Source organism: Neophocaena asiaeorientalis, unplaced genomic scaffold, assembly GCF_003031525.2.
Source record: "Neophocaena asiaeorientalis asiaeorientalis breed wild unplaced genomic scaffold, Neophocaena_asiaeorientalis_V1.1 scaffold114, whole genome shotgun sequence".
Classification (NCBI taxonomy): Eukaryota; Metazoa; Chordata; class Mammalia; order Artiodactyla; family Phocoenidae; genus Neophocaena; species Neophocaena asiaeorientalis.
This window is the reverse complement of record NW_020173116.1, coordinates 6,352,391-6,363,592: the sequence shown is the minus strand read 5'-3', so window position 1 is coordinate 6,363,592 and position 11,202 is coordinate 6,352,391. Positions and strand designations below refer to the sequence as shown.

The 11,202-nt window shown below is 52.5% G+C and overlaps 1 protein-coding gene and 1 pseudogene across 7 annotated transcripts in view; both read left to right on the top strand.

The window, feature by feature from the left end:
* The first annotated feature begins 366 nt into the window (after window positions 1–366).
* On the top strand, window positions 367–914 carry LOC112399052 (60S ribosomal protein L17 pseudogene; annotated as a pseudogene).
* Window positions 915–9,570: 8,656 nt separating this feature from the next.
* BCL2L11 (BCL2 like 11) overlaps window positions 9,571–11,202 on the top strand; it is a 44,198-nt gene continuing 42,566 nt past the window's right edge. For all 7 annotated transcript variants that reach the window (XM_024743928.1, XM_024743925.1, XM_024743927.1 and 4 more), the window contains exon 1: window positions 9,571–9,793. The gene's annotated coding sequence lies outside the window, so the exon portion shown is untranslated. The remainder of the gene's footprint in view (window positions 9,794–11,202) is intronic.

The window sequence follows — 11,202 nt, the reverse complement described above, 5'->3', positions numbered from 1 at the left end:
TGAAAAACAGTCATCAGACCAAGAAAAAGGAAGATCTCAAACTGAATGAAAAAGGACAATCAATATATACCAAGAGGTGACAGAGATGTTGGAATTATTTGACGATTTTAAAGCAGCTGTCATAAAAATGCTTCGACCAGCAATGATGAATACACTGGAAACAAATAAAAAATAGAAAGTCTCAGCAAAGAAATTGAAACTGTAAAGAAGAGTGAGTGGAAATTTTTGAACTGAAAAAAAATTATATATATATATGATAGTCATACATAGATATACAGATAAGAATTAAGCATTCAGGGAAAATAAAAGTGACAGAAAAGCAAATGGAGGGCTTTTTGGGTAAGTGGCCTGAGGTGACCTCTAAAAATGGTTCGCTATTCACTTGACCCAGAAAACCCCACAAAATCGTGCAAGTCAGGAGGTTCAAATCTTCGTGCTCACTTTAAGAACACTCGTGAAACTGCCCAAGCCATTAAGGGTAGGCGTATCTGAAAAGCCACCAAGCGTCTGAAGGATGTCACTTTAAAGAAGCAGTGTGTGCCGTTCCGTCGTTACAACGGTGGAGTTGGTAGGTGTGCCCAGGCCAAAGAGTGGGGCTGGATGCAGGGTCGGTGGCCCAAAAACAGTGCTGAATTTTTACTGCACATGCTCAAAAATGCAGAGAGTAATGCTGAACTTAAGGGCTTAGATGTAGATTTTCTGGTCACATCCAGGTGAACAAAGCCCCCAAGATGCGGTGCAGGAATTACAGAGCTCATAGCCGGATCAACCCATACGTGTGCTGTCCCTGCTGCATTGAGATGATCTTTACTGAAAAAGAACAGATTGTTCCTAAACCAGAAGAGGAGGTTGCCCAGGAGAAAAAGATATCCTAGAAGAAACTGAAGAAACAAAAACTTATGGCCCGGGAATAAATGCCGCAAAAAATAAATGCAAATAAAATTAAAAACGAAAGCAAATGGAGGGAATCAGTATCTAGCTAGTACCTACTATGTGATGAGGCCAGTAATGCTAAATGCTTTTATTATTATTATTATGTAATATACATATATTATTACATATTTATTACTTAATCCTTACAAAACCCTAAGAGAGAGATAATATTCTCTTTCTACAGATGAAGAAACTGAGGCTTGGCAAAATGAAATGACCTGTCCAGGTTCTTTTGACTAACACGGCAACTATTTTAGGATGGCTTCACAAAGGCAGTGAATCTGTAACCAAGTACAGAAGAGACCTGGTTCAGTTGCAGTGCGTCAAGTGAGGGAGAATGGAAATGTGGTCCAGATCCCGATCGTGAAGAGTGTCGTGCGAAAGGCAAGATACGTTTCCGTGGCCCCAAGTAGAAAGTGCAGATTTTGCTTGGATGGCGGATGAGGAAACTGGTTATGGGAACTCAAAACATCGAGTGCTGCTAAAGGACTCAAGTTCACAATCGGTCATTTTACCTTAACCTGAGAAGCAGGTGGACGTGATTCCAGGCTTTTGGGAAGAAGAATGATCAGATCAAGAAAATACTCGAGGAAGGTAACCTTGCACAGCAAGAATCTAGAGAACGTAATGAAGGTCTGAATGAAGGGGCTACGGAAAAGAGCGGAGAGGGTTCTCGAACCAGATTCCGGGATAAAAATAGAGAGAGCGGAGAAACTCTGGATGACTTTTCCATGGCTGATGAAGACAGACCACAAAGATGAATCGACCTTTCTCTTGATGAGAAATGTTTGAGGTGTGCCTGAGGGATGTGCTCTGATACCTCTGATACCCATTTCACTTAACATTTTCAACAACTATTTGGAGAAGGTGGTTCACTGAAATGAAGAAATACATTCTGACATTGTTTCACACACATGCGCGTGCACCCATTGTTATGAAAGGTTTCAGACATCTTAAAGGGGTCGAATCATAAGGTGTCTCTGTACCTATTCCCCAGCTCGTCACTTTCACGCTGCCCATCCTCTCCCAAGTGGAGTCCACCGACTCAGTTGTTGAAAAGCACACGTGTTGATGTATACCTTCGTCTTTAAGGAGGATGCTCTTTACAGCTGTTTTAAATGAGAAAATTTAGGCATCATAGAATAAAGAGAAATCCAACCAGACAGAATGGCAAGTCATGCATCCACGTACCCATGCCTGATTTCACATCCTGTCAACTCAGCCCCCCGAGTTTATGTGTAAATGGATAGATTCACATTGAAACTTCGCTGGATATGAGTTTCTTGGAAGCTTTTAGAGGCCTTGATAATGGTATTTGGGGGATAAAGAGTTGATAACTTTCTGCTTTGCTGCCTTTTGCATCTTACACTGTGGCCTTCACATAAGTACCTCATTCCATCCTGTCACCCGCACTCTAGTGTAGACAGACTCCAGGCCTTGGAGATGAACGCCTGCTGGCCATCCTTGTTTAAGGCATCTCTGCGAGTCAGGAAACACTGCAGTCCTGGTGAAGTGAGGCGATAAAGAGGCACCCGTCCATCACACAGGGTGCCTCTGGCTGGGCCTGACCAGACCCCATCTGTTTCCCTCTACTAATGGCACAGGAGAACTTAAGCATTTACAAGACTTGGGATCCCTAGTTGCAGATATTTTCTGTCTTTTTTCCCCCATCCTTGACACTTTGCTTGTACTGAGGATGTACGTTGGAGGCTAAAGCCCCTCACAGAGATGCTGAAGGAGTGGAGGATGGTTATAAGGCAAGTCCTGGTGATTTGCCTTCTAAACTGCACTGGGGAAGTGGGCTGGGTGGTGGCCTGCAGTGAGACATCCAGCCCGCTATTCATATTCTCTCCCAGATGCCCACTAACTGGACACTCATCTGGCTTTATAAGCTATTCTTTCAGGACTGACATTCTCTCTTTTCCATTAAGCCTATTGGTCAGCTACACCTGTCAACTGCTTTAATTGTACAATTATAGAACTGTCCTCAGATAACTAAGGTAAGAAGGTAGAAGTGCAGCTGAAGGTAACCCCAGTGGATGGCAATTTGAATTACAATTTTTTTTGTTTCAGTTACCTATTGCTGTGTAACATACAACCCTAAAACTTAGTGTCATGAAATAACGGTTGTTTATTTCTTGCAATTCTGTGAGTAGGCAACCTGGGTTCTAGTATAGTTTTTCAGCTAGTCTTAGGTAGGGTCACTGCAGTCATCTGAGTTTAACAGGCCTGAGGGCCTCACTCATGTATCTAGGAGTGGGTCTGGCTCTTGGCCAAGGCACCTCGGTCCATCTCCACATGGCCTCCCATCCTCCAACAGACTGGGCTTCCGCACAGCAAGGGGTCTCAGGGTCCCAGGGGAGCAACAGCTGGAGTTGCAAGGCTTCTTGAGGCCGAAGCTCTGAAACTCCCACAGTGTCACTTTCTGCACATGCTATTGGTCAAGTCACAAGGCAGCCCAGATTCAAGGGGTGGAGAAAAAGACTCTTATCACGGTGCCCAGGCAAGAAAGGGGCTAATTAAGGGACATTTCAACTTGGGGTAAGGGACTTTACACCAACAGAGAACAGCATGAGATCGTCTGGTGCTGGGAACAGAGATGTGGGGATATGGGAAGAGGCAGGAACACCTTCTGCACAGAGTCTTAGGAATAGCTGGGGTGTTGTAAGCACACCGGGTACCTCGGGCATCTGTTGTATAATTAACACCAACACCATGGAAAAATAGAGTTTGTTTAGAGGGCTGCAAAGCTTAGTCACTGCCCATCCTAGGCCATCCTGCGCTCCCAACTGGAAGAAGGAAAATGCAGGGAGAGTCAAAAAGAGGAAGAAAAAACTAATCTACTGCAACCAGGTGTGGATGGAAAGCAAAACCGATGTTATAAATCCCTCCCCCCAAATCCACATATTCACGTATCCACATACTGTCCCTCCCTCATGGGCTGTTTCCTGTTTCTTTAAAGTAGACGTTCTCCAATCCTGCTCACGGATACTTCCAATGGATCTTATGTTCTTATTTTTAGACCAATACTTCCCTTGCTTTGGGGCTGTCCTTTTAAAAATTTTCTGCAAGAATTTGTAACTTGTTCATATCCTCTTATTTTTAAAGGGCACTTCTCCATTGATGTTTTTTCAAAAACTGCTGAGTATTCTTTGTAAAGAGATGGGTGGGCTTGGGGTGCTTTATCCAGCACAGTTGGCTCACATGCTGGTAGGATGGGGTGAGGGAAGGTGGCTACAGTATGTACCATTTTTATGCTTACAGTATGGAAGTATATGTTTGGTAATAAAACTAAATTTGTATAGTACTTGGCTAAGTCCTAAAGGGCTCTCTGGTAATAAGAAAATGCTGGAATTGAGTACTAACCAATGCTACAGTAGCTACCTAAGTTTACTTGGTATGAAGATCGTATTTGTGAAAAATCTCTAAAACTGCTTAATAGCTCCACGAGGTAGGAGGCCTGTCTCTGCAGTGTGCGCCTCTAACTCCAGTGCCCAGCAAACCCCTAACACAGGGTGGACTACAGTACATACTTTGTAAGTAGAAGAATGATCATTATTATTATCATCCCCACAGGCAGAGGTGGGAGGCAACCTGGGATCAGAGTCAAACGCGTTATAATAGGAATGAGGCCTGATCCTTCCATCTGGACACTAATCCTTCTGGGTTCATGTTGCAGTCTGTGACACACGGAGAAAGCAAGAAGGAGGGCTCTTTCACACAGCCCCAGAAATCCAGGTTTAGAAAGAATCTTAGCAATCAACCGTCTTCTCGGTCAATCCAGTATTCCTCTTTATAAATGTCTTTGGAGGGTTTGGTCCCTGAACACTTACATGCAAGGAAACACTCTTTTTCACCAGCCACTGGATTCTTTTTTCATAAAAAATCTACTTTATTCTCACTCCTAAGGGTGTAAAAATATCGAATAGAAACATGCCTCCTGTCATTTCTACCTCTGGACGCTTATTCTGTGTTCGGCACCAGATGGACCAAACCCATATTCCCTTCCACACAGTGCTCATTCGAATAAGTGAAATTCCCCTGTTGCGGAATAGATGACAAAACTGGTTGAGTTTCATAGTGCTAACGAAAGGAAAAATTGTCTTGAATGATGATATTACAATACGTGGAAAGTTTAGGGATTCGTACGCCATCTCATGGTTTTGAACTGTGTGGGTAGAGACATTGAGAGTTGACAGATGAGTCAGGGATTTGTCAGGAGTATTAATTACACACTTTGAAATCTTGGTCAGTGAAAGTTCATCATAGTACATCTTGCAAATATGATCAAAGTCTTTTCAGTACTGATTTGATGACGCTTAACCACAGTGTGTAAAGAATGAAGGTTTTCATTAGAAATGACTGATGTACTAGAGCACGCTGTAAGGGAAGATGGATTGTTGGACTATTCAAATCCATGCTCTTCCCCCACCCTACCCCACCCCTCTTTTGGGGGCCCTACCCTCATTGTCTCTGAACACCTGACACGGCGTTTTGAACTGCTGCAAACACCTGTAGTCTTAACAGCATTAGTGCAGCTCAGCGATGGCCACCGCCATGAGGGCAAAGGCGGGGCTGGTGTTAAGATGTGTTTAAAACCATAAACGTAAACCATAAAAACCTGGGCTAACTGTAACTTGGTGAGTGGAAGAAATGTACGGCTGGCCGAAAGCTTGAAAAATGGAGAAGTAAAGTGCGGAGCTGCTAAGTGGAAAGGAAAGCAGTTCTTCTGTCTCGCCCTTGTCAAGGTTTAGGAAAACAATCTATTATTTTTGAGAGCTTTTTTTTCCTTTCTCCTGGCACCTAAACCATGGAAAATGAAATAAAAACACACTCAGTGCAGCTCGTGCAAAATCACTGGCCTTCATTCCCCTCTCCCTTCTGCAAGGAAGACTTATCCGTGCCTTCCAAAGGTTGTCAGAACATGGAGGGTGTCAGTGGGGTTCTTTTGTGCTAATTTCCCACAGGTAGATTTCCCACAGCAGCCAGGTGGAAGGCACACAAAGGTGCCAGTGCCTGGTCTTGGTCCCCCAGGCCCGCTGTGCTGGTGTTTCAGGAACCATGGCCTGCTGCCAGCCATGGGTGGGAGGTGCTAGTCCCGAGAGAACTGGGGCAGGTCTCCTCTGGTTCACCTGTTCTGATGCTCTTCCCGTTCAGTTGCCTCTGTACGCCAGAGGGTGGCACCCCAGGCACTCCAGAGGTGGAATGGAGGAAAAGGGAAAGAACTGAAGGAGAGGTGGGGGGAAGGGGATCGGAGGGGAGCGAAGGGCTGGAGAGAGAAGGGCTGGAAAGGGGCAAGTTGATAAATTGTCTGATTTTGGTCTCCGGCTGCCAGCTAACTTGGAGCCCACCCCTACCCCTTCACGGAATAAGCGGGCTTCTGCCAGACTAAGTGTCAGAGTTAGGAATTTCTAAGATGAAAAAGGCTTGTGACGGTGACCAACAGCCTCTACCCTCCTGGGTCCCAGGAAATCGGAAGGGAAACTAGTGTCAGCGGCTGCTCGGTGTGCCGGGGCTTCGGGGGTGGGCGTCAAGCCGCTGGCATCAAATCGCTACGAGTGAGCACATCTGACCCGTCCCTTTGTGTCGTGTTTTGCAGTTGCTCTATTTGTGCAACTCACGGAAGGATGATGCCCAGAGGGTGATCTCCGCCTTTAACATTCCACGCACCAATCGCTGGAATCGCCAACCCCATGGCCTCCTGGGCCTTCTGCCCAGCACCAAAGCATCCCCTGGCCCGGGAAGGAGCGCGGTCTCCGCGGCCCAAGCTGGGAGCCAACTTATAGTGGGGGTGGCGGGAAGGGTGGTGGCCCGCCGGCAGCAGTCAGAACGCTTCTCAGACGCCTGGAGCTGGGGCCCGAGGCCGGCTGGCACGTGCTGGGCCGCGGCCCTCAGGGATTTTGGTCGTGCAGTGGGGGTCCCGCTGAGCCTGGCGCGGCGCACTAAGGCTGTTGGGAAAGGGAGCCAGGTGACAGCCCCGAGAGTGTGGCGTTTTATCCTCTCCTTGTAACCACGACTGGCCGGGCCATGCCCTCTGCCGCCTAAGTCACCAGATCCCCCTAGACAGAGTGGGCTCCCCTTCCAGCGCGCTCCAGAACTGGTTGCCACCAAAGGCCTCCCGCTGTCAGTGGTGACTCAGATTCCCAGTGATTTGGGAAGATTGTTGTGTTGGGTGGAAAGAAAGAAAACTATGAAAATCAAACACCCGCGGGCAAAGGCTCAGTCCAGCAAGTGATGCTTTCCCAGCCCCCTTGGGCTCCACGAGGAAATACACGAGAGGGGAGAGGGTGAAGTGTGAGCCTGGAGTTTTGCTCTGGGCAAAGCACGAACCGGGGCTCGTCCCTCCAGGGCAGGCAGCTCCCGGAAGACAAAGCGCAGAAAACGTTTTGACCGAATGAATGTGTAACCTATTCTTGAGACGAGCAAAGAGACAGATCAAGTTGAATAAAGATATTAAGCGTTAGGAAGGCTCCCGCTGCTTGCAGAGGACGGAGAGGTGGGGCAGGGCAGTACACTGCAGTTAAGCTGGTTTCGGAACTTGGAGAGACCACGCCGGCGACGCCTGTGGTTCCAGCGAGGGCCGTAGATGTCGCCCGACTTCATTCTTGCTTTCAGTCCAAGCCATCCTCCGTTCTCCCTCTCCACATCTCGTGGAGGAGGCAGGAGGGGACATCGCTCTGCTTGTGTCTGCAAAGGCGACATCCAGGACCGGAGCGGCGACCTAATGCCCACCCGCCCTTCTCTAGACTCGGACTCTGCGGGAGAGGGCGGAAAGGGCTCGTGGTCACCCGATGCCAGGCGCTTGGCCGAAGCTCCCCAGCACAGTCTGGGTTGCACGAACTGCTGCCTCCGCCTCCGAGCCGACCTCCTGCTTGTGCCCCAAATAAAAGTATTTAGACGGTTGCTTTCCCCGACTCCTTTAAACATACAGTGTTTTGATTTACATAAATGGTAAAGCCGTATAGATTTTTTTTTTTTTTTTTTTTTTAGTGTTTACAGGGTCACTAGAGCAGACGACGCGGGGGCGGCGGAGCTGCACAGAAGCAGAAGACAACCATCAGGGTTTTTTCTGTGTGGTTCTTTTCCGGTCCCTGTCTGCGTCGTCCAACTCCACGGAGAGCGCGGAGCACTCGGGCGCGCGGCGGGTTTGGGGCTCCTCTCCCGCACAGCAGGTTGGTCCGTTTTCCCCGGGCGCCACGATAGGCGGTTAAGGCGCAGAGTTTGCCTGCGGCCGCCACCTGTAACACTTACAGGAGCTCCAGATGCGGGTATTGTAGACCTCTCGCCTCTGCGTCTACTTCGCTACATCCACACCCGCGTCCTTTCCCTCCTGCAGCGAAATCCCCGGGGTGGAGCCCGGCGCGCGTTCTCAAGCCCCTCCAGAAACCCTTGGCCTCCTTCACCTCGCTAAGGACTCTCGGGAGGATGCGCGGAGAAGACTTTGACCTGGGGCTGTGTTGCCACGCTGACGTTCCGTATCTGCTTACAAAACATAAAAATTGACCAAGGTGGCCAGACGGCGGGACAACTCCTCACTGTCTTGCTTCTCTGCACCGAGGCACCCTTCTGGGGTGCGGGTTAGGGAGGCCCCTAAATTGAGTCTGTAGTCCATCTAGCCTGGTCTCTCCCGCGGCGGGATGTTCCATCTCCCAAGCGATTTGCCCCCAGCTACTCCGCTGCGGGCCTCTCAAAACCAGGGGAGCCCAGAGAAGGGCAGAAGTGGGAATGCAGGATGCGCATTTAAATGTCAGATAGGGGTGCGGACCTAGAGGAGGACCAGGGTGTTCACGGAGTTTGGTCTTCCGGGGAAGGAGCGGGAGTGGGGCCTTCGGACACCAAGGAAAAGGGGAAGGGGACTCGCAGGGAGAAAGGGTGGGAGGTACTCTCCCTACTGCTCTGCACGGCGCCGTCCGAAGCCCTCGGCGCTGTCTTATCTGGCCGTAACACGCCTAGGGACGGTTCCTGGACGGTTCTCTGAGAGCCCAACAAATCTCTAGTATCCCAACCAAGTGGAGGCACCATCCTGTCTCCCACCTGGAGGCCACGACTCTTCTCAGTCCTTTTTTCTTAAAATGATTTTTTTTTTTTTTAGTTCTTTTTTCATTTCCCTATTTCACCTGCTCTGCGCTCACTCGCTTCCCGCCTCGCACCAGGGCTGCGGAAAAAACGCCTCCGGGGATCGCTCCTGGCCCTTTTCTCAACTCTCCACCAAAGGCTATGCCTCTTACCGGGGAGGTTCGGCGCGGGAGAAAAACTAGGTGGCCCTGCGGGGTGGCTTAGAGAGGGCGCCTAAAAAGTACCGCGCGAGGCGAGGGCGAGGAAGATGAGCAACCTGCGGATGGGGGTCCCACGCGGACCCCCGGAATCTGGAAGGGAGGAGAGCTCAGAGACCCCCTGCTCACCCTTGGACCCGCGCGTTCCCGAGGACCCACCCAGTCCTGGCGCCTGCCCCAGGGCGGCCGAGAGAACTCCCGAGGCAGAGCCTGGGCTCAGGGGCGCCTCCTGAGGCTTTCCGCTGGCGGCAGCGGCCGGGCCTGGCTCCGAGTGTGCCCGGAGCACCCCCCTCTGTTTTGCGCAGGGCCTCCAGCATGAGCTGGGGAGCAAAGCCGCGCAGGTTTCATTTCGCTCCGCGCAGCCTCCAGGTTTCGAGCTTGCAGAAGCGCTGCGTCCCTCATCGCCGCCGCCGTCACCAGATTCTCTCAGCCTCCCTGAGCGCCCTGCCCTCTGAGGCCAGCATCGCTTCAGACGGCAGGATTCGCCTCGCTCCCGCCGCCGCCGCCGCCGCCACCGCCTCGGTGCCCTTCCCCTGGCTCTAGTCCCCCCAATGTCTGACTCTGACTCTCGGACCGAGAAACGCAAGGTAAATACTTCCGAATCCCGGGAAGCAGGCCGGGTACTGATGAAAGATTGGAGCGGGAGCCAGCACGGCGCCACCTCCAGCCCGCTTCCCGCGCACGTGCAGGCAGAGGCGCGCGTCCCCGTCCGGCTTGTGGCGCGGCAGGAGGCGGTCACCAGTGAGGGTCGAGTTCCCTCGCCAGGCAGGTCCTCTTTGGGGAGGGTCGTCCGCACCGAGGCTGCGAGTAGTTAGTCGAAGTACGGCTCGGGCGGGGATGCGGCACGCGGGGGTGGTGAAGCGTCTCCGGGCCGGTTGGGAGAGGCAGCGCGTGCTCTCCGCACTGGCCCGGGAGCTGGGGGCAGCCGCGCAGGACTGGGCTGCGCGCCCAGCCGTGAAGTCTCGCCGCCAGCCCGCCCCGGCGGCGCACGAGTAGCTGCCGCGAGGTACGAGCCGGACTCGCGTCTCGGCTTTTCTCGGGCGCGGGCCCGCTGTGAAGGATTTATGGAACAGTGATGGTGATTAAACTGACGGGACTCGGCTTTTCCTTTTACTCGTTCAGGCCGACGTTTTGGGCAACTGCTGCGTTCGTCCTTTCTCTCGGACGTGTCTGGGGGTCCTGTCCGGTGTGCGGGCGCCCTGCGGACGATGCCAGACGCACGGTCCACAGACAGCAAGAGACAGAGGGCCTCCTCCGACCGCTGGGGCCACGCGATGGACCAGCCGCTGGCTGTAGAACCTGCCCGGACCGTGAGGCCAGACCGTCTTAGCGATTCGGGCGTGCCCGAGCGCAGTGCTGGCTGGCAGTGCCGTGCCCTCGGGGGCCTTTTATTCGGGGTTGGCGCAGGTAGTGGAAGGCCCGCCGGACACCGGGGATGGGGCTATGGATGTGTTCCTTGTCTGCGGTGGTCACGGGTGCGCGCGGAAATGCGCGTCGGTGGCCAGGGGTAGCCGCTCAGATTTGGTGCGTGTCCCGTGGCGCGCGGGGAGAAAGAGGGAGGAAGTTGGAAGAGGATGGGGGCTACAGCTGGGGAGGGGGTGACCTTTAGGGTCCGCATCTTAGCGGGCCTGGGCGGGGGTCGGCTGCTGGGACTGGAGTCTGGGGCCGGCCGTGAAGGTCCTGTTTTGTCTCCAGGTGACTGGCTACTGGGGGCGGCGGGAGCTGCGGAGGCGCGCGCGGCGCCCGGACTGGCGGAGGGGCGGGGCGGGATAGCCTGGGTCCGGCCCCGAGGCCGCGGAAACCTTCGCCGCGGCTCTCGCCGCAGCGACGGCCGGAGCCGCGTTCGGAGGCGAGTTTGTCAACAATCGCCTGGCCTTTGGCTGCCTGTCGGGCAGGCGCCGCCCCCGCCGCCGCAGGCGATTGGCTGTGGCGCGGAGCGACCGCACGAGGGCCAATTGGGAGCGCGGGCACCCGGCGCCAGCGGCGCGGGGAGGTC